Source organism: Nicotiana tabacum, chromosome 9, assembly GCF_000715075.1.
Source record: "Nicotiana tabacum cultivar K326 chromosome 9, ASM71507v2, whole genome shotgun sequence".
Taxonomy (NCBI): domain Eukaryota; kingdom Viridiplantae; phylum Streptophyta; class Magnoliopsida; order Solanales; family Solanaceae; genus Nicotiana; species Nicotiana tabacum.
This window is the reverse complement of record NC_134088.1, coordinates 60,612,520-60,637,841: the sequence shown is the minus strand read 5'-3', so window position 1 is coordinate 60,637,841 and position 25,322 is coordinate 60,612,520. Positions and strand designations below refer to the sequence as shown.

General features: G+C 41.4%; 1 long non-coding RNA gene across 3 annotated transcripts; it reads left to right on the top strand.

Moving 5' to 3' along the window:
- The first annotated feature begins 9,822 nt into the window (after window positions 1-9,822).
- Window positions 9,823-23,932, top strand: LOC142164224 (uncharacterized). 3 transcript variants are annotated; one of them, XR_012694887.1, is made up of 5 exons: window positions 9,823-10,591; window positions 14,363-14,430; window positions 15,468-15,532; window positions 16,040-17,562; window positions 23,553-23,932. It is a non-coding gene; the product is annotated as an uncharacterized LOC142164224 (long non-coding RNA). The 3 variants fall into 3 exon arrangements; XR_012694888.1 differs by lacking the exon at window positions 14,363-14,430; XR_012694886.1 differs by lacking the exons at window positions 16,040-17,562; window positions 23,553-23,932 and having other exon boundaries at window positions 15,468-15,755.
- Window positions 23,933-25,322: the final 1,390 nt, after the last annotated feature.

Sequence of the window (25,322 nt, the reverse complement as noted above, 5' to 3'; positions counted from 1 at the left end):
AAAGTAAAAATATATACTAATGATGATGAATATTACAGAATACAATAATTTAATTAATATGCAACAGTGATCTACACAATTTTAAAATATAATCTTTCACATTTAGCCCTTGTACACACTCGTCACCTCGTGTACACGACTTTCATCACAATATAATTATCACATCAATACCAATTCTAGGGGAAATTTTCCCTACACAAGGTTAGACAAGTCACTTACCTCGACTTGCTCCAATTTAATCCACTAGTATGACTTTTCCTCGATTATCCACCTTTGAATGGCTCGAATCTAGCCAATATAATTCCATACAGTCAACAAAAATTATAGGAATCAATTTTATAAGAAAATACTACATTTTTCAATAAAATCCGAACTTAGCTCAAAAGTCGCCCGTGGGGCCCATATCTCAAAATCCCACAAAACTCATAATATCCGACAACCCATTCAATTACGAGTCCAACCATACCAGTTTCATTCAAATCCGACTTCAAATCGACACCGAAATCTCAAAAATTCGGTTTTATGAGATTTCTAAAAAAAATTCAAATTTCAATCTCAAAACACTAATTAAATTGTGAAAACAATGATGGATTTGGGTAATCTTACCAAAATTGAGTTAAGAACACTCTCCCCGAGCTTCAATTTGTCAAAAATGGCAAATGGGACGAAGTCCCCTGCTTTATAATTCTGCCCAGGCAGCCCTCGGCCCTGCCTCGATCATGGCTTCGATCCTGGCCCTCGATCATGGCCCTCGACCTTGGTTTCGATCCTGGCCCTCGACCCTGCCTTCGATCCTGGCCCTTGACCCTGGCCCTCGATCCTGGGCTTGATTTCTAGGCTTCGATCCTGGGCTCGATTTCCGCCCCCGAATTTCCAGTAGAAGAAAATTGCAGCAGCCGTTTTAGTCCAACATTTGATCAGTGAACCATCTGAAACTCACCCTCGGCTCTCGGGATGTCAACCAAATACACCAACAAGTCCTAAAATATCATACAAACTTATTTGAAACCTCACATCACATCAAACGACGCTAAAACCATAAATCATACCCCAATTTAAGCTTAATGATAACTTAAAAATTCTAACTTCTACATTCGATGTCGAAATCTATCAAATGAAATCTGATTAACCTCAAATTTTGCACACAAGTCATAAATGATATAACGGAGCTATGAAAATTTTCAGAACTGGATTCCGACCCCGATATCAAAAAGTCAACTCCCTGGTCAAACTTCCAAACTTAAATTCCTATTTTAGCCATTTCAAGCCTACTTTAACTACGTTCTTCCAAATAAAGTTCTGAACACACCCCTTAGTCCAAAATCACCATACGAAGCTGTTGGAATCATCAAAATTCTATTCCGGGGTTGTTTGCATATAAGTCGACATCCAGCCAACCTTTTCAACTTAAGTTTTAAACTTTGGAACTAAGTATTTTAATTCAATCTCAGAATCTCTACGGACCTTAACCGACTACCCCGGCAAGTCACATAACTGTTATAAAGCACATAATGAGCAGTAAATAGGGGAATGGGGCTACAACTTTTAAAATGACTGGTCGGTTCGTTACATCCTCCCCCTCTTAAAACAAACGTTCTTCCTCGAACGGTTTTAGAATTATACCTGGAGTCTCAAATACGTGTGGATATTAGTTCTGCATCTCCCGCTCAGTCTCCCAAGTAGCTTCTCGTTCTGGCTGGCCTTTCCACTACACCTTCACGGAAGCAATGTTCTTTGACCTCAGCTTTCGAACCTGCCTGTCCAAAACAGCCACTGGTTCCTCAACATAAGATAGATCCTTGTCCAACTGAACTGAACTGAAGTCTAACACATGAGACGTATCGTCGTGATACTTTCGGAGCATAGAAACATGGAATACCGGATGAACTGCAGAGAGACTAGGTGGTAGTGCAAGTATGTAAGCCACCTCTCAAACTCTCTCAAGAATCTCAAAATGCCCAATATACCTAGGGCTCAACTTTTCCTTCTTCCCGAACCTCATCACACCCTTCATAGGTGAAACTCGGAGCAAGACCCGCTCACCAACCATGAATGCAACATCATGAACCTTCCGATCCGCATAACTCTTCTGTCTAGATTGGGCTGTACGAAGTCGATCATGAATCAATTTAATCTTTTCCAAGGCATCCTGAACCAAGTCTGTACCCAATAGTCTAGCTTTACCCGGTTCGAACCAACCTACTGGAGACCGGCACCGCCTGCCATATAAGGCCTCATACGGTGCCATCTGAATGCTCGACTCATAACTGTTGTTTTAAGCAAACTCCGCAAGTAGTAAGAACTGATCCCAAGCACCCCCAAAATCTATCACACACGCACGAAGCATATCCTTCAATATTTGAATAGTGCGTTTGGACTGCCCGTCTGTCTGAGGGTGAAATGATGTACTCAACTACACACGAGTACCCAACTCTCGCTGTACAGCCCTCCAAAACTGTGAGGTAAACTGTGTACCCCGATCAGAGATGATATATACCGGTATGCCATGAAGTCTGACAATCTTGCGAATATAGACTTGAGCCAACTGCTCGGAAGAATAGGTAGTCATTACAGGAATGAAATGAGCTGACTTGGTTAGCCTATCCACAATCACCCAAATTGTATCAAACTTTCGCTGAGTCCGTGGAAGCCCAACAACGAAATCCATAGTGATCCGCACCCATTTCCACTCCGGAATTTCTAACTTCTAAAGCAATCCACCTGGTCATTGATGCTTATATTTTACCTGCTGACAATTGAGACACCGAGCTGCATACTCCACTATGTCTTTCTTCATCCGCGTCCACCAATAGTGCTGTCTCAAGTCCTGATACATCTTTGTAGCACCTGGATGAATGGAGTATCGTGAACTCTGAGCCTCTTGGATAATCAACTCACGCAAACCATCTACATTAGGCACACATAGCCCGCCCTGAATCCGCAACACACCGTCATCTCCAATAGTGACTTCCTTGGCATCACCGGACTGAACTGTGTCATTAAGGACAAGTAGATGGGGGTCATCGTACTAACGCTCTCTAATACGATCATAAAGAGAAGACTGAGAAACCACACAAGCCAAAATTCGGCTCGGCTCGGCTCGAAAATATCCAACCTGACAAACTGGTTGGCCAAAGCCTGAACATCCAAGGCTAAAGGCCTCTCTACTACCGGTAAATATGCTAAACTGCCCAAACTCTCCGCCTTACGACTCAAGGCATCGGCCACTACATTGGCCTTCCCGGGATGATAGAAAATGATGATATCATAATCCTTAAGCAACTCCAACAATCTCTGCTGCCGCAAGTTAATATCCTTCTGTTTAAACGGATCTTGTAGACTCCGGTGATCGGTGTAGACCTCACAATGGACACCGTACAAATAATGCCGCCAAATCTTCAAGGCATGAACAATAGCTGCTAACTCAAGGTCATGGACCGGATAATTCTTCTCATGTACATTTAACTGTCTGGACGCGTAGGCAATCACCCTACCATCTTGCATCAACATTGCGTCGAGACCAATATGCTACGCATCACAATACACAGTATAAGAGCCTGAATCTATAGGTAATACCAACACTGGCGTTGTAGTCAAAGTTGTCTTGAGCTTTAGGAAGCTCTCCTCACATGCCTCGGTCCACCTGAACAGAGCACCCTTCTGGGTCAATTTGGTCATAGGTACAGCAATAGAAGAGAAACCCTCTATAAATCGGCGATAATACCCTGCCAAACCAAGGAAACTCTGGATCTCCGTAGCTGAGGACGGTCTGGACCAACTCTGCACTGCCTCAATCTTCTTTGGATCTACCTTGATCCCCTTGCACGAAACTATGTGGCCCAAAAATCCGACTGAATCAAGCTAGAATTCACACTTTGAAAATTTGGCATATAACTTCTTTTCTCTCAAAGTCTGAAGCAAAGTCCTCAGGTGCTGCTCATGATCTTCCCAACTCCGGGAATACACCAGAATGTCATCAATAAACACAATAATGAAGGAATCCAGATATGGCTGAAATACACTATTCATTAAGTGCATAAATGCTGCTGGGGCATTGGTTAGCCCAAATGACATTACAAGGAACTCATAATGACCATACCGAGTCCTAAAAGCAATCTACGGGATATCTGGTTCCTGAATCTTCAACTGATGAAAGCTTGAACGCAAGTCGATCTTAGAGAACACTCTGGCACCCTGAAGCTGATCAAATAGGTCATCAATACGTGGCAATGGATACCTGTTCTTTACTGTAACCTTGTTCAGCTTGCGATAATCAATACACATCTGCATAGAACCATCCTTCTTCTTCACAAATAAGATAGGAGTACCCCAAGGCGATACACTGGTCCAGATGAAGCCTTTATCAATCAACTCATGTAACTGTTCTTTTAATTCTTTCAACTCTACTGGGGCCATACGATATGGTGGAATAGAAATCGGTTGAGTGCCCATTAATAAATCAATGCCAAAGTCAATATCCATGTCGGGTGGCATACCCAGAAGATCCGCTAGAAATACATCAGGAAAATCCCTTACTATAAGAACTGACTCCACGGTAGGAGTATCAACACTAACATCTCTCACATAGGTCAGATTCGTATCACACCCATTCTTAACTATTCGTTGAGCCTTAAGAAATAAAACAACCCTGTTAGGAACATGATCCAAGGTATCTCTCCACTCTTGCCGCGGTAGACCTGGCATAGCCAACATTACCGTCTTGGCGTTACACTCAAGGATAGCGTGATAGGGCGACAACCAGTCCACGCCCAAAATAATATCTAAATCCACCATACTGAGCAATAAAAAATCAGCTTTGGTCTCAAAACTGCTGATAACATTTAAACACGACCGATACACGCGGTCCACAATAGACTGCCCACTGCAGGCACCCCGTACAGGAGGTATAGAAGACACTGGCGGTGTATAATATGGAACCTGAGGTCTGGGAGTAGCCGGAATACCACTGGAAGCTGGAAGTGCTGAATGAATATGATGGCTCACAGAACCTCCACCATGACGGGCTGCAGCTGGGGCACGAGAATTATTATATGTGCTAGAATCTTGGGGCCTCTTAGCTTCCCTTTCTTCCCTCTTCCGGATCCGCATACCTTCCAATCTCCTAGCAATTGACACCATCTGTTGGTATGTGATGTCCATCTCTCGCTCTCGGGCCATACTAAATCTGATACTAGGGTGGAGACCCTCAATAAATTTGCGAACTCGCTCTCGAACTGTAGCAACTAAGGCTGGTGCATACCTTGACAAATCATTGAATCAGACCGCATATTCCGACACGGTCATAGAACCCTGTCGCAGCTACTCAAACTCTGCGCGTCATGCATCCCTAAGACTCTGAGGAACATATTCCCTCAAGAACATATGAGAAAATTGAGTCCAATGAAGTTGCCTCAGCCGGACTATCCAACTCATATGCCCGCCACCACTGGTAGGTAGCTCATCTAAGCTGGAATGCCGTGAAAGAAACCCCACTGGAATCCACAATACCCATGGTATAAAGGATACAGTGACATTCCTCCAGAAAACCCTCAGCATCCTCTGAAGCTAAACTGCTGAATGTTGGAGGGTGGTACTTCTTATACCTCTCGAGCCTGAGCTGCTCCCCCTCTGAAACTGCTGTCCTAATCTCAGGCCAAACTGGGACAACTGGCTGCACTAGTATAACCTCTGGGGCATGGTCAACTTGGGCCCGTGGCTCTGGAGTATGGGCGGCAGGAGTTTGTGCTCCTCCCCCAGCCTGAGATGTGACAGAAGCAAATGGAATCAACCCTGCTTGAGCTAGAGTGCCAAACATGCTCAAAAGCTGGGCAAGGGTCTCCTGAAGTGCATGATTAGTAACAGGCGTCTCAGGTGCCTGCTCTCCAATTGGAGCTACTGGTGGCTCTACTGTAGCAGCTCGTACAGGTGCTCTGGCCTCAACACATGGTCTTCCTCGGCCTCTGGCATGGCCTCTGCCCCGGCCCCGGCCTCTTGCGGCTCCAACAGGTGGCACGGGTGTTTGATCATCGGATCCAGTTGTGCATGTCCTCACCATCTGTGAGGAAATAGAAAAACAATGGTTTAGAACTTTGAAGTCAACAGTGCGCACGATAAGGAATAAAAGAAGTGAATATTTTCCTAACAGTTCCATAGCCTCCCGAAGATAAGTACAGACATCTCCGTATCGATCCGCAAGACTCTACTAAACCTGCTTGTGACTCATAACACCTATGAACCTAGAGCTCTGATACCAACTTGTCACGACCCCAAATTCTCTTCGTAGGATGTCGTGATGGCACCTAGTCTCTAAGACTAGGTAAGCCTATCAATGCGGAATAACAATAGAAATCTGAAATAAATAATCTTCAAATTCACATAATTACAACTCCCAAAACCTGATAGAAATAAGTCACAAGATTCTAAGAATTTATTCTCAATGTATCTATATATCAGGGTCTAAGGAAAATAAGGAAGCAACATAATAATGATAGAAGGAGACTCTGGAGTCTGCGGACGCTTGTAGATATACCTCGAAGTCTCCGTACACAGGTAGCTCACTGATGTCAGGACTGGTATGATATACCTGGATCTGCACAAAAGGATGTGCAGAAGCGTAGTATGAGTACACCACAGCGGTACCCAGTAAGTGCCAAGCCTAACTTCGGTAGAGTAGTGACGAGATTAGGTTAAGCCCTACTGGAATAATAAAAGATAAGGTGAAATATTTAACAATATAATAAAAATAAAATGACAATAGAAATGAATCAAGTAAGTAGTATGTCACCAATTAACTACGCAAAATAATGGCAAATAATACATAATGGAAACAAAACAAAATTATATTCAACTTTAAGAAAATCACAACAATAATCAAAGGCAACTGCGGCCATAAATCAATATCAGCAAGGGCACTCCCGAGGTTCCACCTCGTAGACCCAAATAATAAATAAATTCACAATATCTCATTTTCTTATATCAACGCGGGAGCCTTCATAATTTATTTTAAAGAAAATATTTTTCCCGAAATAGCATCCTGCGTTTTAGCCACCCTTATCACACCGCATGACTTCTAGTAGTTTTCATACTAGCCACGCGTATCAAGCCACCCTTATTTTACCGCATGCATTTCAACACCCTGACCTTATACCACCTTATGCGTATCAATATCACAATATATCACAATCTACACCTCAGGTGCTCAAATATTTTAATTTGCCAAAATAAACAATATCAACAATATTTTTCCAGAACAGGAAGCTCACGGTTCAATCACAATGAGTACAAAATCTCACAAAATATTCGGGAATAAATAACTCAGCAAAAATAATATTTAAAAATTTTTAATACGTTGCCTCAGTTACAAATTTAAAATATCAAATAATTCATATTAATAATATTTAAATTAAAAAAATTCCACTTTCAAATAATACACAGAATAAAAGAAACCAAGTTTCAGCCAAACAGGTAAAACACTTAGTAGGAACAGGTCAGGCTAATTTAAAGTACAAAAATATATTAATGATGATGAATATAACATAATACAATAATTTAATTAATATGCAACAGTGATCTACACAATTTAAAAACATAATCTTTCACATTTAGCCCGTGTACACACTCGTCACCTCATGTACATGACTTTCATCACATTATAATTATCACATCAATACTAATTCTATGGGAAATTTTCCCACACAAGGTTAGACAAGTCACTTACCTCGACTTTCTCCAATTTAATCCACTAGTAGACCTTTTCCTCGATTATCCAACTCTGAATGGCTCGAATCTAGCAAACATAATTCGATACAGTCAACAAAAATTATAGAAATTAATTTCATAAGAAAATACTATATTTTTCAATAAAATCCGAAATTAGCTCAGAAATCGCTAGTGGGGCCCACATCTCGGAAACCGACGAAACTCAAAAAATCCGATAACTCATTCAATTACGAGTCCAACCATACCGGTTTTACTCAAATCTGACTCCGAATCGACACCAAAATCTCAAAAAAATTATTTTTATGAGATTTCTAAAATTTTCCCAAATTTCAATCTTCAATCTCAAAACACTAATTAAATAGTAAAAACAATAATAGATTCGGGTAATCTAACAAAATTTGAGTTAAGAACACTTACCCCAATATTTTCTCTAAAAATCACCCAAAAATCGCCTCTCGATCCTGGCCCTCGCTCATGGACTCGATCATGGCCTCGATCCTGGCCCTCGATCATGGCTTCGATCCTGGCCCTCGATCATGGCCCTCGACCCTAGCTTCGATCCTGATCCTCGACCCTGGCTTCGATCCTGGCCCTCGACCATGGCCCTCGATCCTGGGCTCGATTTTTGCCCCCCCCCCCCCCGGATTTCCAGCAGAAGAAAATTGCAGCAACTGTTTTAGTCCAACTTTTGATCCGTTAACCATCCGAAACACACCCGAGGTCCTCCTCGGGACCTCAACCAAAAATACCAACAAGTCCTAAAATATCATACAAACTTATTTGAAACCTCAAATCACATATAACGACGCTAAAACCACGAATCATACCCTAATTCAAGCTTAATGATAACATAGAAATTCTAACTTCTACATTCGATGTCGAAACCTATCAAATCAAATCCGATTAACCTCAAATTTTGTACACAAGTCATAAATGACATAACGGAGCTATGAAAACTTTCAGAACTAGATTCCGACCCCGATATCAAAAAGTCAACTCCCCGGTCAAACTTCCAAACTTAAATTCCTATTTTAGCCATTTCAAGCCTAATTTAACTACGATCTTCCAACTAAACTTTCGAATACGCCCCTAAGTCCAAAATCATCATACGGAGCTGTTGGAATCAACAAAATTCTATTCTGTGGTCGTTTGCATATAAGTCGATATCCAGACAACCTTTTCAACTTAAATTTTAAACTTTGGAACTAAGTGTTTCAATTCAATCTCAAAATCTCTACGGACCTAAACCGACTACCTCAGCAAGTCACATAACTGTTATAAAGCACATAATGAGCAGTAAATAGGGGAATGAGGCTACAACTTTTAAAACGACTGGCCGGGTCATTACAGTAGGCTGCCTAAAACCAAGGCTCGGTAGGATCTTTTTATTTTATCTTCTTTTCCTTTTTAAATAATAGTGAGGTCAAAAATCATTCATTTTGTTCATTTTCTTTGCGTGAAAACTCTTCATGTTTCCAAGCAAAGAGGGGCATGCTGTGAACAACTAATTTTTGGCCACACCCAAATTCTATACTATTTTAGTATAAATATTTTTTTTAGATCTAATCTTGACATTTTAAACTTTTATCTTACTCTTAATAGGTTTTAATAGGTTTTATTTAAGAAAATTAAAAACTACAAAAAATATTCACATTCTTAGAGTATAAGTTTTGTTCCTATTTTTAAATAGAAGAAAATTCTTCTAATTTTTAATGTAAGTTATAGTATTTTTCTTAGTATAATAGAAGAAAATTCTTCTAATTTTAAATATAAGTTATAGTATTTTTCTTAGTATAATTTAAACTATAGTGTAAATATTTAGTTTTCTTATGTATATAATATTTAAGTATAAAAGTAGCTGACTAATATTTTTAGCTATGCATTTTACTTTTTCTTTTATTCATTTAAAAAAAAAGAGTAAAAGTTATTTTAAAAAAAGGCAACTAACGAGAAGAACAAAAAAGTAACAAAATAAAAAATGCAAAAGTTTCTCCTACTAACTACCTAAACACTCACCCCATAACTCCCACTCTCTCACGTCTAGCACACACCCTCATATATTTCCTCACCTCAATCCCATGTAAATCAACTCCTTTGCACATCAGATACAACATACACACATCTATATATAGACACACTTCACAAATAGACAAGAGAGGGGAAATTAAAATTGAGAGTAAAAAAGAAAGAAAGGGGTCCTCTTCTTCGTTCAAATATTCAGTAGAAAACCCAAAAACTTACATAAAAATCACTATGAAGCTTTAGTTCAAAAATAAAGACACCGCCTCTGTTTTCTTTTCTCAAACGAAAAGAGATAATTGAGAGCCGGACAATAAGAAAAGAGTAAGCAACGTTTTCCACCCAAAGAACATTTTGTTTTCATCGTCATTCTCATGTTTAACTCTTCATTGTATGAAGGCAATGATAGCTCATGTTTTTCAACCATAGATCAGCTTTAAAACCTCACTGTTTTGTCACCAAAACACTACCAAAAACTCCTCCAAAGCAGCCACAAAAATCTGTTGTGAAACAGCCCAAATCAGTCACCAAACAGCCCCAAAGACAGCATAAAACCACCACAAAAATCGACTGAAAAACTGTCCAAAAACCAGCGCCAAACAGATCTGAAAATCTGTTTAGAAACCATTTAAAAATTAGCCCGAATAGTAAAAACAAATCAGCCGAGCTCCACCTAAACTGAAGGTCTTTGTTGTTCAGATCTGGACGTGAAAAAAGGACGAGGTCGATGTCTTTACGGCAAGATTTCTAGGCGAGGTTCCGGTCCCGGTTCACGCGAGCTTCGTTGTATGGTTTTGGTCATGGAGATACTGTGTATTGACTTCATAAATTAAAGAAAAATCTGCTGTCAAAGGTCTCTTCTCTTACCCCTTTATTTTATTAGTTGCGTGTAAGTATTTATAGATTTAAAAGTGACACCAACTTCTTGTTCTGTTATTTTGCGTATATGTTTTGATAGATGATATTCCACTGTTTTTGGGCTAAAAATGGAATTCAACAGTTTGTCTTTTTAGGGGTTCATTTCAGGATGTGTTGTGAAAATCGTATGTAGTTTTTGTTGGGAATTAAGTTGTTTTCCTTGGGGGGGGGGGGGGGGCATGGAGGGGCATTAAAATTGATAAAGAATTTAAAAGAATTTGAGGCCCTTTCTACATAGGGAACAAAATAATAAAACTGTGAGTTAGCACTTTTTTCGTAATAAACCCACAAGAATAGTTAGAACAACTTCACTTCTTCCACAATTTCATATCCATAAATCATGGCTCACAATAATCTTAAACTAGTTTAGGAAAGTAATTCATAAATATGTTAGAAATCCTTTAGATACGCTCTTAATTAATTAAATTATCGTGATTATGTATACGTTCGCGCGACATAATTACGATTTTCAAACTTAAAACCAAGGTATGCATTCACGCAACTTTAAAAAAAATAATCTTAATAAACTGTTATTAATTGAGTACACATACGCGTGACGTGATTTGAACACACCAAATAAAATGACTACACATACATGTGATTCATTTCAAGATAATTTCATAATTATAATAAAAAAAGTAATTTAAAAGCAGTATAAGGTAAAATGTACGTAGGTTTTAAAATATGTAATAATCAGATAATTAAGCCAAGTATGATTGTTAAGCGACCGTGCTAGAACCACGGAATTCGGGAGTGCCTAATACCTTCTCTCGGGTTAACAAAATTCTTTACTCGGTCTTCTGTATTTCGCAGACTTAAACAAAGTAAAATTTTCTTGTATTTTGTTTGCATTACTTCCTTGGCATTCTTATTATGTGTTTTCTTCCGTGATATCTTAATCACCTTAGTTCTGTGTAACTATTCTTTTTATATTTCTTCATTGGATCACTTCCATTATTTTTTCATTATCATACTGTCATATACCTGTTCAACTTTCTTATTTATTCCAGTAGGGTCTTGACCTAACCTCGTCACTACTCTATCGAGGTTAGGCTTGATACTTACTAGATATCGTTGTGATGTACTCATGCTACGCTTCTGCAAATCTTTTTGTGTCGATCCGGGTACTTTATACAAGCCTAGGCACCAGTGAGTCGATCTTAGATCGAAGACTTCAAGGTATACGTGCCGGCATCCACGGGTCTCGGAGTCGCCCTCTGTCTAGTTCTATTTTATTTTTCTTTTTATAGATATTTGTTGTATATGGATGTTCATTATACTCTTGTAGAGCTTGTGACTTGGTATTACCAGATTTTGGGAGTTATATTCAGTTGAGTTGCGGAGACTTTTTATGATAGCTATTGGTTAAATTGAATGTTTTATTACTTTTCCAGTTAACTTCTGCATGTATGCAAGGCTTACCTAGTCTTAGAGACTATGTGCCATCACGACATCCTACGGAGGGAATGTGGGGTCGTGACTAGTGCAAGGTTTCTGGGATTGATAGGTCTGGAGTTTGAGAGAATTGAGAGAGGATAGGGAAAGGGGGCGGTTGGATAGCAGGGTAATGATTTTAGGGTTTGGGTAGGTTTAGGCCGTCTCTGAGGTTAAAGTTGAGGGAAGAGATATGGGCCGTTGGATCATTAGATCAACGACCCTGATAATTCAGGCTTTAACAATTAAAATGAGAAGATATATGGGCTGTTAGATCTCCGTACTTCGACGGTTGGGATTGTATCGGAGAAATACGTTTAAAATTAATTAAAAAAAGAGATAAAATGTGGATCGTTGATCAAGTAGACGGACTGCTCAGATTAAATGTGTTTCTTTTGTGAGGGATAGAAACGGGTGATGTGGCGCACCGCTATTGGCTCACAAGGAGTGGCATGGATTGCCAACTTGGTTTGGAGGGGTTGTTTGGACTAGGTCAGATTCATTTGGGCTTGGCATTTAGGGTGAAAATAATTTAAATAGTAGCCACTTTGTAATTAATTAAGAAATTAAAATTGTAGCTTTTTAGTCTTTAACCCTTTTGAAATTAATTTAAATAAACTTAATTACTTTCAATAAAATATAGTAGAAATTATAATTATCAAATATATTACTAATTACTGTAATTAATTAATTATTTATAAAAATGCTTACTTTCCAAATTATGACATTAATTTTAAATTATGACATTAATTTTGAATTATTAAAATAGTAGACTAATTAACAAAAAATTAAGGAATAACTTTTTAAATGAATTATAAAACCTATATAGTGCATATAAAGGTTACTCTAATGATCTTAAAATAGTAAGCATGATATATTTTGTAATTATATCATACTAAATTATTAATTTCAACACTAATAATTGCTAAATTATTTTTTGCAAAAATAGGTATTATTGATTAAAAATATTTTCAATATACTTATTGCAAATCTGTAACGACCCGGCCGGTCGTTTTGAGTGTATTATCCCCGATCCCCTATTTACTATTTTTTTTGTATCTGTTTCTTCTTATGTGACTTGCCGGGAGGTCTTATTTTTGGTTTCAGAGCATTTTGGGACACTTAGTCCTTAAAACGGAAGCTTAAGTCTCAGGATTTTGACTGTAGTCGGAAGTGTGTGAACACGACTCTGTAATGGAGTTTTATCGGTTCCTTAGCTCCGTTGGGTGATTTTGGACTTATGAGCGTGTCTGGACTGTGAATTTGAGGTATGTTGCTAATTTAAGCTTGAAATAGCGAAAGTCGGATTTTTGGGAAGTTTGACCGGGGGGTTAACATTTTGATATCGGGGTGGGATTGGAATTTTGAAAGTTGGAGTAGGTTCGTGGTGTCATTTATGACTTGTGTGCAAAATGTATGGTCAATCAGACGTGACTTGATAGGTTTTGGCGTCGTTTGTAGAATTTGGAAATTTCAAAGTTCATTAGGCTTGAATCTGTGTGTAATTCGTATTTTGGGTGTTGTTCGAAGTGATTAGAGGATTTGACTAAGTTCATAGTGGGTTATTAGAGTTGTTGGTATGTTTGGTTGAGGTCCAGGGGACCTCGGATCGATTTCGGGTGGTTAACGGATCAAAGTTTGATGTTGAAGGATAGTCGAAGTGTTGTTCCTGCTGGTGTAATCGCACCTGCAAGTGGGGAACCGTAGGTGCGGAAATGCAGAAGCAAAGATGAGGCCGCAAATGCGGGCAAGACCAGGAAGGGAAGGGGGCGCAGGTGCGAGAAAGGACGCGCATCTGCGAGTCCGCAAATGCGAGGATGGGCCGCAAATGCGAAAAAGGAAAAGTTTTGCATTTCTGCAAAAGCGTACGAAGGGCCGCAGGAGCGACTCCGCAGGTGCGAGATCTTGATTCGAGGGGATTATTGAGGTAAGCTTCTTGTACTCGTTTTTTATCATAAATCTTGATTCCCTACTGATTTCCCCACCTAATTAGCGAGATTTTGAAGTGAATATTGGGGGTTTAGGGCTTGAGAATTGGAGAGTAGATTTTGGGGATTTGGAGGACCAAATGATATCGGATTTTGATGAATTTAGTATGGTTAGCCTCGTGAGTGAATGAGCTTTCAGGTTTTGTGACTTTTATCGGATTTCGATATGTGAGCCCGAGGGTCGGGTTTGAGCCGATTTCGGATTTTGGCTTATAATTTTGTATTTTTCTTGTGGAATTGATTCTTTTAGCCTATATTAATTATATAGTACTACTTATGGCTAGATTCGGAGCGTTTGGAGATTGATTCGAGGGGCAAAGGCATTGCGGAGAAGGATTTTGCATGGTTCGAGGTAAGTAACAATTTTAAATCTGGTCCTGAGGGTATGAAACCCCGGATTATTGGATTCTGTGAGTATTTTGGAGGTGACGCACATGCTAGATGACGGGCGTGTGGGCGTGCACCGTAGGAATTAGGAATTAGTCCATTCCGTGAAACTGTAAAGTTGAATAACTTGTTGCTAGCTATATGCTCTCCCTGTGTTATAGAAATTTGGATGCAAATCATGTTAGAAATCATACTTAGGCTATGTGATGGTACTTTTGGGACCCGCAGAGGTCGCGTACTTGTTGAATTACTTGCTGATTGCGGTCTTGTACTCAGTCATGGTTTTACTTGTGTATCATATCTCAACCTCTTCTTGATTCTTGTTGATACACTATGTTATCTTTGTTTGGGCCGATCTTTGTGATTTCCGAGAGCCCGAGAGATTAGAGAGTTTGATGACTGAGTGAGGCCAAGGGCCTGTCTGTGAGGTATAGATACTATAGCATGTGAGTTGTCCGTGCAACATGTGAGTTGTCTGTGCAGCACATGAGTTGTCCGTGTGGTTCCACATATTGATACTATGGCACGTGAGTTATCCGTGCAGCACGTGAGTTGTCCATGCAACGCGTGAGTTGTCTGTGTGGATATAGCGCTTGGGTTGAAAGGAGCCCTTTCAGAGTTTGCACACCCTCAGTGAGCGCAGGTACCTACTGAGTGTGAGTACTGAGGGCTGAGAGCCTAGTGATTGAGCTATTGTGACGAGTTGAGTGATTATTGCCCTGAGAGGTTGTACTTTCTTTTTCATTTGTTGATGCACTTAGTTGCTATCTGTCATTGTCGTGAAATTTCTGAAAGATTATGTATCCGGATTTACATGCACTGTAACTATATAAAACTGATTTGATTTGAACTGCCGGATTTTAAAGCATATTTATTCCTTGCTGGAATTATTGAAAATGAATTGTATTTGTATAGCTCGTCACTACCTTCTCGGTTCCTTATTTATTTCTGTTACTTATTGATTTGGTTGTATTCATGCTACACCCTGCACTTCATGTGCAGATCCAGGTGTGTTTGATCACGGAGGTCGTTGAGTTCGTGCGCGATCGAGTACCGGAGACTACGAGGTAGTTGCCGGCATCCGCAGACCTTGTCTCTCCTTCTATGTTTTCTTTTTTTCATGTATTGATACTTAGACATTGTTTTTATTAGACTAGATATCTAGATGCTCATGACTTGGTGACACCCCGATGTTTGGGGCTATCTTTCCGCATTTTATTTTGAATTCAACTCTAGTTTTGTAAACATTTCTAGTATGAAAAAGCTTTGAATTATCCTTTTTATGAAATATTGAAGTATTTTGAAAGGTCGGCTTGCCTAGTACCATCGATAGGTGCCATCACGACACGTTAGAGTGTTGGGTTGTGACAAGTTAGTATCAGAGCCTAGGATACATAGGTCTCACGAGTCATGAGCAGGGTTAGTAGAGTCTTGCGGATCGGTATGGAGACGTTTGTACTTATCTTCGAGAGGCTGCATAACCCTTAGGAAAAAAACATCACATTCTTGAATTCTTGTCCTGCGAATCTGTTGATTCTGGTGACTAAATTTCTGTTGTTCTAATTCTCTCACAGATGGTGAGGACGCGTACTACGGGGCAGGATGGACATCCACCAATACCACCAACCAGGGCCACGAGAGACCGAGGTCGCAGTAGAGGCCACTGTAAGGGAAAAGGTGCGGCCCGCACAGCAGCTGGGGCATTACCTGCAGACCCACCAGTTGCCCCAGTTCAGGAACAAGCTCCAGTTGTGGATGAGCATGTGGGACCAGCTCAGGCACCACCCATGCCCATTGTGATTCCAGGCCTTCAGGAGGCCTTAGCTTAGATTTTGACCGCGTGTACCAGTCTTGCTCAGGCGGTCTGTGTTCCGGACGCAACAGCCACTTCTCAGGTCGGGAGAGGTGCTCAGACTCCCGACGCCCACACACCATAGGAGGTGGTACAGGGATTCCAGACACCGGGGGCACCATCAGCCTAGCCGGTTGTCACTCCTCAGGATTATGTTGTTCCTGCTATGCCTAAGGATGAGCAGCGTAGATTGGAGAGGTTTGGGAGGCTCCAGCCTCCATCTTTCAGTGGTGCAAAGGGAGAGGATGCACAGGGTTTCTTGGACAGGTGTCAGAGGATACTCCGTACGACAGGTATTCTGGAGATCAGTGGGGTCTCGTTCACTGCCTTTCAGTTCTCTAGGGCTGCATTTTGTTGGTGGGAGGCTTAAAAGAGGCATAGGTCGGTCGGCGCATCACCCCTTACCTGGCAGCAGTTCTCCGTTCTCTTTCTGGAGAAGTTCGTGCCTTAGTCTCGCAAAGAGGAGCTGCGCAGACAGTTTGAGCAGCTTCGTCAGGGTGATATGTCTGTGACGCAGTATGAGATGATATTTTCAGAGTTGGCTCGTCATGCTATCTGGTTGGTTCCCACAGACAGGGAGATGATCAGGAGGTTCATAGATGGCCTCACTTTTTAGCTGCGATTGCTTATGATTGAGAAAGAGAGTCTGGTGCTACTTTTGATGAGGTTGTCGATATTGACTGTCAGATTGAGATGGTTCACAGCCAGGAGCGGGTCGAGAGGGAGGCCAAGAGAACTCGTGGCCAGGGTGGCTTCAGCGGTGTTCCATCTGGGGGCAATTCCACCACGGTAGGGGTTGTCCTTTCAGACATGCTCAGATGGCTCGCCCGGTTCACCATGGTGCATCATCTGGCTATGGTTCACACAACTATCAGTAGGGTCAGTCTTTATTTAGTGCACTACCAGTGCAGAGTTCTCACCCTGCTTTGTCAGCTCATGTATCTACGGGTAGTTCTTCGGGGCATCAGGAGCAGCAGTTCTGTCAGAGGAGGGGTTGTTTCGAGTGCGGAGATTTTGGTCACATTAAGAGAGATTGCCCTAGGTTGTTGAGTGGGGCTCCACAACAGAGTACTCGGCCGATGGCACCAGCACCAGCAGCTCCACCACCCGCCCAGCCAGCTAGGGGTAGGGTTCAGTCAGCTAGAGGTTGCCCTAGAGGGGGAGGCCGATCAGGGGGCGGCCAGGCCCGTTTCTATGCTATTCCTGCCAGACCAGATGCCATTACTTCAGATGCTGTTATTACAGGTATTGTCTCAGTTTGCCACAGAGATGCCTCTGTATTATTTGACCCTGGTTCCACTTATTCATATGTGTCTTCGTATTTCGCTCATTTTTTGGATATGCCCCGTGAGTCCCTTGCTTCATCAGTTCTTGTATCAACTCCAGTAGGCGATAATATCATTTTGGACCGTGTATATCGGTCATGTGTGGTGACTATTGGGAGTCTGGAGACTTGAGTGGACCTCCTGTTGCTTAGTATGGTCGATTTTGATGTGATTTTAGGTATGGATTGATTGTCTCCATGTCATGTTGTTCTTGATTGTCACGCTAAGACCGTGATATTGGTGATGCCAGGGTTGCCGAGCGTTGAGTGGAGCGGCTCTATAGACTATGTTCCCAGTAGAATGATTTCATACTTGAAAGCTCGGCGGATGGTTGAGAAAGGTTGTCTATATTATCTGGCCTTTGTGAGGGATGTTAGTGCAGAGGCCCCTACTATTGATTCTGTTCCGATGGTGCAAGATTTCCCGGATATGTTTCCTGTAGACTTTCCAGGCATACCGCCTGACAGGGATATTGATTTCGGTATTGATTTGGTGCCGGGCACTCAGCCCATTTCTATTCCTCCATATCGTATTGCACCGGCGGAGTTGAAGGAATTGAAGGAGCAGCTTCAAGAACTCCTTGATAAGGGGTTTATTTGGCCTAGAGTGTCACCTTGGGGTGCACCAGTTATATTTGTAATGAAGAATGATGTACTATGACAATGTGCATTGATTACAGATAGTTGAACAAGGTCACAATCAAGAACAAGTATCCATTGTTGCGTATTGATGATTTGTTTGACCAGCCTCAGGGAGCGAGGGTGTTCTCCAAGATTGTTTGAGGTCAGGGTATCACCAGCTGAAGATTTGGGACTCAGATATTCTTAAGACAGCTTTCAGGACCCGATATGGCCATTATGAGTTCCTTGTGATGTCTTTTGGGCTGACCAATGCCCCAGCAACGTTCATGCATTTGTTTTTCAGTGTGTTTCAAACTTATCATGACCCGTTCGTTATTGTATTCATTGATGACATCCCGGTGTACTCTCGCAGCCAGAAGGAGCATTCTCAGCATCTGAGGATTAAGTTACAACGATTGAGGGAGGAGAATCTTTATGCAAATTTCTCTAAGTGTGAGTTTTGGCTCAGTACAGTGGTGATATTGGGACACGTGGTGTCCAATGCGAGTATTCAGGTAGACCCGAAGAAGATAGAGGCAGTTCAGAGTTGGCCCAGACTGTCCTTAGCCATGGAGATTCGGAGTTTTCTCGGTTTGGCTGGTTATTACCGCCTTTTCATGGAGGGCTTCTCATCTATTGCATCGCCCTTGACTAAATTGACCCAAAAGGGTTCTCCTTTCAAGTGGTTCGGGGAGTGCGGGGAGAGCTTTCAGAAGCTCAAGACTGCTTTGACCACGGCTCTAGTTCTAGTCCTACCATCAGCTTTTGGTTCTTACACAGTGTATTGTGATTCCTCGCAGATCGGTATTAGGTGTGTTCTGATGCAGGAGGATAGAGTGATTGCTTATGCTTCGTGCAAGTTGAAGCCTCATGAGAAGAACTATCATGTCCACGACCTTGAGTTAGCAGCTATTATTCACGCCTTGAAGATTTGGCGGCACTATTTGTACGGGGTTCATTGTGAGATTTACACTGATCATCGGAGTTTGCAGCATCTGTTCAAACAAAAGGATCTTAACTTGCGTTAGCAGAGGTGGTTGGAGCTTCTTAAGGACTATGATATCACCATTTTATACCATCCCGGGAAGGCCAATGTGGTGACCGATGCCTTGAGTCATCGGGCGAAGAGTTTGGGGAGCTTACCATATCTTCCAGCAGTAGAGAGGCCACTGGCATCGGATGTTCAGGCCTTAGTTAGCCAGTTTGTTAGATTGGATGTTTATGAGCCGAGTCAAGTATTGGCTTGTGTGGTCTCCCGGTCTTTTCTTTATGATCGTATCAGGGAGCGTCGGTATGAGGACCCCCATCTGCTTGTCCTTAAGGATACGGTCCAGCACGGTGATGCTAAGGAAGTCACTATTGGGGATGATGGTGCATTGAGGATGCAGGGTAGGCTATGTCACACCCAATGTAGATGGTTTGCGTGTGCTGATTCTCTAGAAGGCTCACAGTTTGCGGTATTCTATTAATCCGAGTGCCGCAAAGATGAATCAGGACTTGAGACAGCATTACTAGTGGAGGAGAATTAAGAAGGACATAGTGGAGTATGTAGCTCGATGCCTAAATTGCCAGCAGGTGAGGTATGAGCATCAGCGACCAGGTGGGTTGCTTCAGAGGTTAGAGATTCCGGAGTTGAAATGGGAGCGGATCACTATGGATTTCGTTGTTGGGCTTCCACGGACCCAATGGAAGTTTGATGTAGTTTGGGTGATTGTGGACCGGCTGACCCAATGGAAGTTTGATGACTACCTATTCTTCCAAGCAGTTGGCTCGAGTGTATATCCGTGAGATCGTCAGGCTTCATGACGTACCGGTATCTATCATCTCTGATCGGGGTACACAGTTTACGACACGGTTCTGGAGGGCCGTGCAGCATGAGTTGGGTACTCGGGTGGAGTTCAGTACAACATTTCACCCTCAGACGGAGGGACAGTTCGAGCGCACTATTCAAATATTAGAGGATATGCTCCGTGCGTGTGTGATGGAGTTTGGGTGTTCGTGGGATCAGTTCTTGCCACTAGCGGAGTTTGCCTACAACAACAATTATCAGTCGAGCATCCAGATGGCATCGTATGAGGCTCTGTATGGTAGGCAGTGTATGTCTTTGGTGGGTTTGTTTGAGCCAGGCAAGGCTAGATTATTGGGTACAAATTTGGTTTGGGATGCTCTGGAGAAGGTTAAGGTGATTCAGGATAGACTACGCACAGCCAAGTCTAGACAGAAAAGTTATGCGGATTGGAAGGTTCCCGATGTTGCATTTATGGTTGGAGAGCGGGTCTTGCTCCAGGTGTCACCCATGAAGGGTGTTATGAGGTTCGGAAAGAAGGGCGAGCTGAGCCCGAGGTTTATCGGCCCATTTGAGTTATTGCGACGTGTTGGGGAGGTTGCTTATGGGCTTGCCTTGCCTCCCAGTCTAGCAGGAGTTCATCCAGTATTCCATGTTTCTATGCTCCGGAAGTATCACGTCGATCCGTCTCATGTATTGGATTTCAGTTCAGTCCAGTTGGACAAGGATTTATCTTATGTCGAGGAGCCGGTGGAAATCTTGGATAGGCAGGTTCGAAAGTTGAGGTCAAAGAATATTGCTTCTGTGAAAGTTTAATAGAGGGGCCAGCTGGTCGAGAAGGCGACTTAGGAGACCGAGCATGATATGTGCAGCCGTTATCCTCATCTTTTTGCCACTTCAGCTATGTCTCTATGCTCGTTCAAGGATGAACGATTGTTTTAAGAGGGGGAGGACGTAACAACCCAGCTGGTCATTTTGAGTGTATTAGCCCCGTCCCCCTATATACTATTTTTCCCATATCTGTTTCTGCTTATGTGACTTGCAGAGAGGACTTGATTTTGGTTTCGGAGTATTTTGGGACACTCAGTCCCTAAAACGGAAGCTTAAGTCTCAGAATTTTGACCGTAGTCGAAAGTGTGTGAAGAAGACTCCGGAATGGAGTTCTGTTAGCTCCGTTGGGTGATTTTGGACTTAGGAGCATGTCCAGACTGTGAATTCGAGGTCTGTAGCTAATTTAGGCTTGAAATGGAGAAAGTCGAATTTTTGAAAAGTTTGACCGGGGGGTTGACTTTTTGATATCAGGGTCGGATTGGAATTTCAAAAGTTGGAGTAGGTTTGTGGTGTCATTTATGACTTGTGTGCAAAATTTGGGATCAATCGGACGTGATTTGACAGGTTTTGGCGTCATTTGTAGAATTTGGAAATTTCAAAGTTCATTAGGCTTGAATCCGTGTGTAATTCGTGTTTTTGGTGTTGTTCGAAGTGATTAGACGATTTCACTAAGTTCATAGCGGGTTATAAGACTGGTTGGTATGTTTGGTTGAGGTCTCGGGGACCTCGGGTCAATTTCGGGTGGTTAACGGATCAAAGTTTGATGTTGAAGGATAGCTGAAGTGTTGTTCCTGATGGTGTAATCGCTTCTGCGAGTGGGGAACCGCAGGTGCGGACACGCAGAAGCGAAGAGGAGGCTGCACAAGCGGGCAAGGCCAGGAAGGGCAGGGGCCGCAGGTGCGAGAAAGGATGCGTATCTGCGAGTTCGCAGATGCGAGGATGGGCCGCAGATGCGTAAAAGGAAAAGTTTGGCATTTCCGCAGAAGCGGACGAAGGACCGCTGGAGCGACTCCGCAGGTGCAAGACCTGGAGCGCAGGTGCGAGCCCAGTGTTTTTATTGGGTTCCGTAGGTGCGGATGCTTTTGCGCAAGAGCGGTTCTGAAGGTGCAGAAATAGGGCCGCAAGTGTGAAAAGTCTGGGCAGAAGTTTTTAAAAGCAAGGGTTAGCGATTTTAGTCTTATTTCACCATTTGAGACTCAGACTTAGGCGATTTTGGAGAAGATTTTCGAGGGGATTATTGATGTAAGTTTCTTGTACTCATTTTTTACCATAAATCTTGATTCCCCACTGATTTCCCCACCTAATTAGCGAGATTTTGAAGTGAAATTTGGGGGTTTAGGGATTGAGAATTGGAGAGTAGATTTTGGGGATTTGGAGGACCAAATGATGTCGGATTTTAATAAATTTAGTATGGTTAGACTCGTGAGTGAATGATCTTTCGGGTTTTGTGACTTTTATCGGATTTCTAGACGTGGGCCCAGGGGCCGGGTTTGAGCCGATTTCGGATTTTGGTTTATAATTTCGTATTTTTGTTGTGGAATTGATTCTTTTAGCCTAAATTAATTATATCATACTGCTTGTGGCTATATTCGGAGCGTTTGGAGAATGATTCGAGGAGCAAAGGCAATGCGGAGTAGAATTTTGTGCGGTTTGAGGTAAATAACGGTTTTATATCTGGTTAGGAGGGTATGAAACCCCGGATTATTGGTTTATGTGAGTATTTTGGAGGTGACGCACATGCTAGGTGACAGGCGTATGGGCATGCACCGTAGGAATTAGGACTTGATCCATTCTGTGACACTGTAAAGTTGAATAACTTGTTGCTAGCTATATGCTCTCTCTGTGTTATAGAAATTTTGCTGCAAATCATGTTAGAAATCATGCTTAGGCTATGTGATGGTATTGTTGGGACCCGCAGAGGTCGCGTACTTGTTGAATTACTTGCTGATTGTTGTCTTGTACTCAGTCATGGTTTTACTTGCGTATCATATCTCTAGCCTCTTCTTGATTCTTGTTGATACACTATGTTATCTTTATTTGGGCCGATCTTTGTGATTTTCGAGAGCCCGAGAGACTAGAGAGGTTGATGATTGAGTGAAGCCGAGGGCCTGTCTGTGAGGTATTGATACTATAGCACGTGAGTTGTCCGGCGGTTCCACATATTGAAACTATGGCACGTGAGTTGTCCGTACGGTTCCACATATTGATACTATAGCACGTGAGTTATCCGTGCAGCACGTGAGTTATCCGTGCAGATATAGCTCTTGGACTGAAAGGAGCCCCTCCAGAGTCTGCACACCCCTAGTGAGCGTAGGTACCTAATGAGTGTGAGCACTGACGGCTGAGAGCCGAGTGATTGAGCTGTTGTGATGAGTTGATGGACTGTTGCCCTGAGAGGCTGTACTTGCTTTTTCATTTATTGATTCACTTAGTTGCTATCTGTCATTGTCATGAAATTTCTGAAAGATTCTATAGCCGGATTTACCTGCACTGTATCTGTATAAAACTAATTTGATTTGAACTGCCGGATTTGAAAGCATGTCTATTCCTTGCTGGAATTATTAAAAATGAACTGTATTTGTATAGCTCGCCACTACCTTCTCAGTTCCTTATATATTTCTGTTACTTACTGAGTTGGTTGTACTCATGCTACACCCTGCACTTCATGTGCAGATCCCGATATGTTTGTTCACGGAAGTCGTTGAGTTCATGTGCAATCGAGTACCGGAGACTACGAGGTAGCTGTCGGCGTCCGCATACCTTGTCTCTTCTTTTATGTTTTCTTTTTTTCCTGTATTGATACTTAGACACTGTTTTTATTAGACTGGATATCTAGATACTCATGACTCGGTGGCACCCCGTTGTTTGGGGCTATCTTTCCGCATTTTATTTTGAATTCAACTCCGTTTTTTGTAAAAATTTCTAGTATGAAAAAGCTTTAAATTATCCTTTTTATGAAATATTGAAGTATTTTGAAAGGTCGGCTTGCCTAGTACAATCTATAGGTGCCATCACGATAGGTTAGAGTGTTGGGTCGTGACAAAATTATTAAGTATAGGTAAATTAATTTTAAAAGGGAAGGTCAATATTGGTCGTCACCAATGTGATTGTCTGCTTGCCTAGTAATGTGTTAGGCGTCATCACGACATGTTGAAATTTTGGGTAGTGACACCATATGAGTTAATTTATAATACATTATGTAGCATATGATTATGGACTATGACTGCAGAACTTTATCACTGGCTGCGAATCTATGGATTAAGTTGAAAGGACATTTAAGTTTTTTTGTGACAATAAGCTAGCAGTCTTGTATTCCAATAGCAACAGGAGTTCAGTAAAGTCAAAGCATATTGATATAAAGTTTCTAGTTGTTAAAGATGGACGAGATTGTCCAATATTAGCATGATTGATAGATGATATTGTTTGGAGGTACTTTGGTTTATGATAGCAAATATGTTTGAGCGCATACGGTGACATACAATTATAAAGTTATATGTGTGTGTGTGTGTGTGTGTGTGTCATCCAAGTGGGAGATTGTAAGAGTTTATGGACTTGCACATATATTTTGTATTAAGAATAATTATATGTTGGTTGCTATCGTTAAAAAGTTGACCCAAATTAAAAGTGATCTGCTAAGATTTAAAGTTAAATGGGTCTATAAGACACTACCTAAAGTATAAGGTCTTATGTAGGGATACCTGAATGTAACTTCTAATTTAATGATGGGCCGAATTAGAATTACATAAACATATGTAACTATAAATGAGTTTTCTTTTTTGATATCCCGTCATTGGAAAAGAGTAAGCCGCCATCTGTGCAATTTATCTTGGTTTGGAAGATCACTAACTTCAAACGACAAGTTATACCGGTTCTCATGGATTCAGGTACGCTTTATTTTTGTTCTCAATGATTTGACACGATAGTTCTTGGGTAAAAGATGATCGACTTCATCTTTAAAGTTTTGGTTCTAACAATTCTTTAAAGTTTTGGTTCTAACAAATCATTCCAAGACTTGGCTGTATTTGTGTTAATGTATAATTTTAAATGTAATAGATTTTACTTACTTTAGTGATAAGTTTCTTTTCTAAGATATTCAGTGTCTACAGATAATTTTGGAAGCTCTTAGAACTTAGCAGTGGATTTTATATTTGAGCTACAATTGTTTCTCATATTTTATCATTTGAAAATAGAGTAGCTAGATGATTATGAATACTAGACAATCAAGTGATATTCCAAAATGCTCAAAGATTATGCTACTAAATTGTGTTTGAAGGAAGGCGAAGCTAAAAAGAGGAAGGCAAAGGGTCTAATGGTGAATGCGAGGAGTGGGAAAGAACAAGATTTGCATATATGAGTTTCTTCATTTAATTTCTATTTGAATGTGAAGATTTATCTTTGGCGTCCGTTTGATCTAAATCCGAACAGAGATGTTGTATCTTCGAT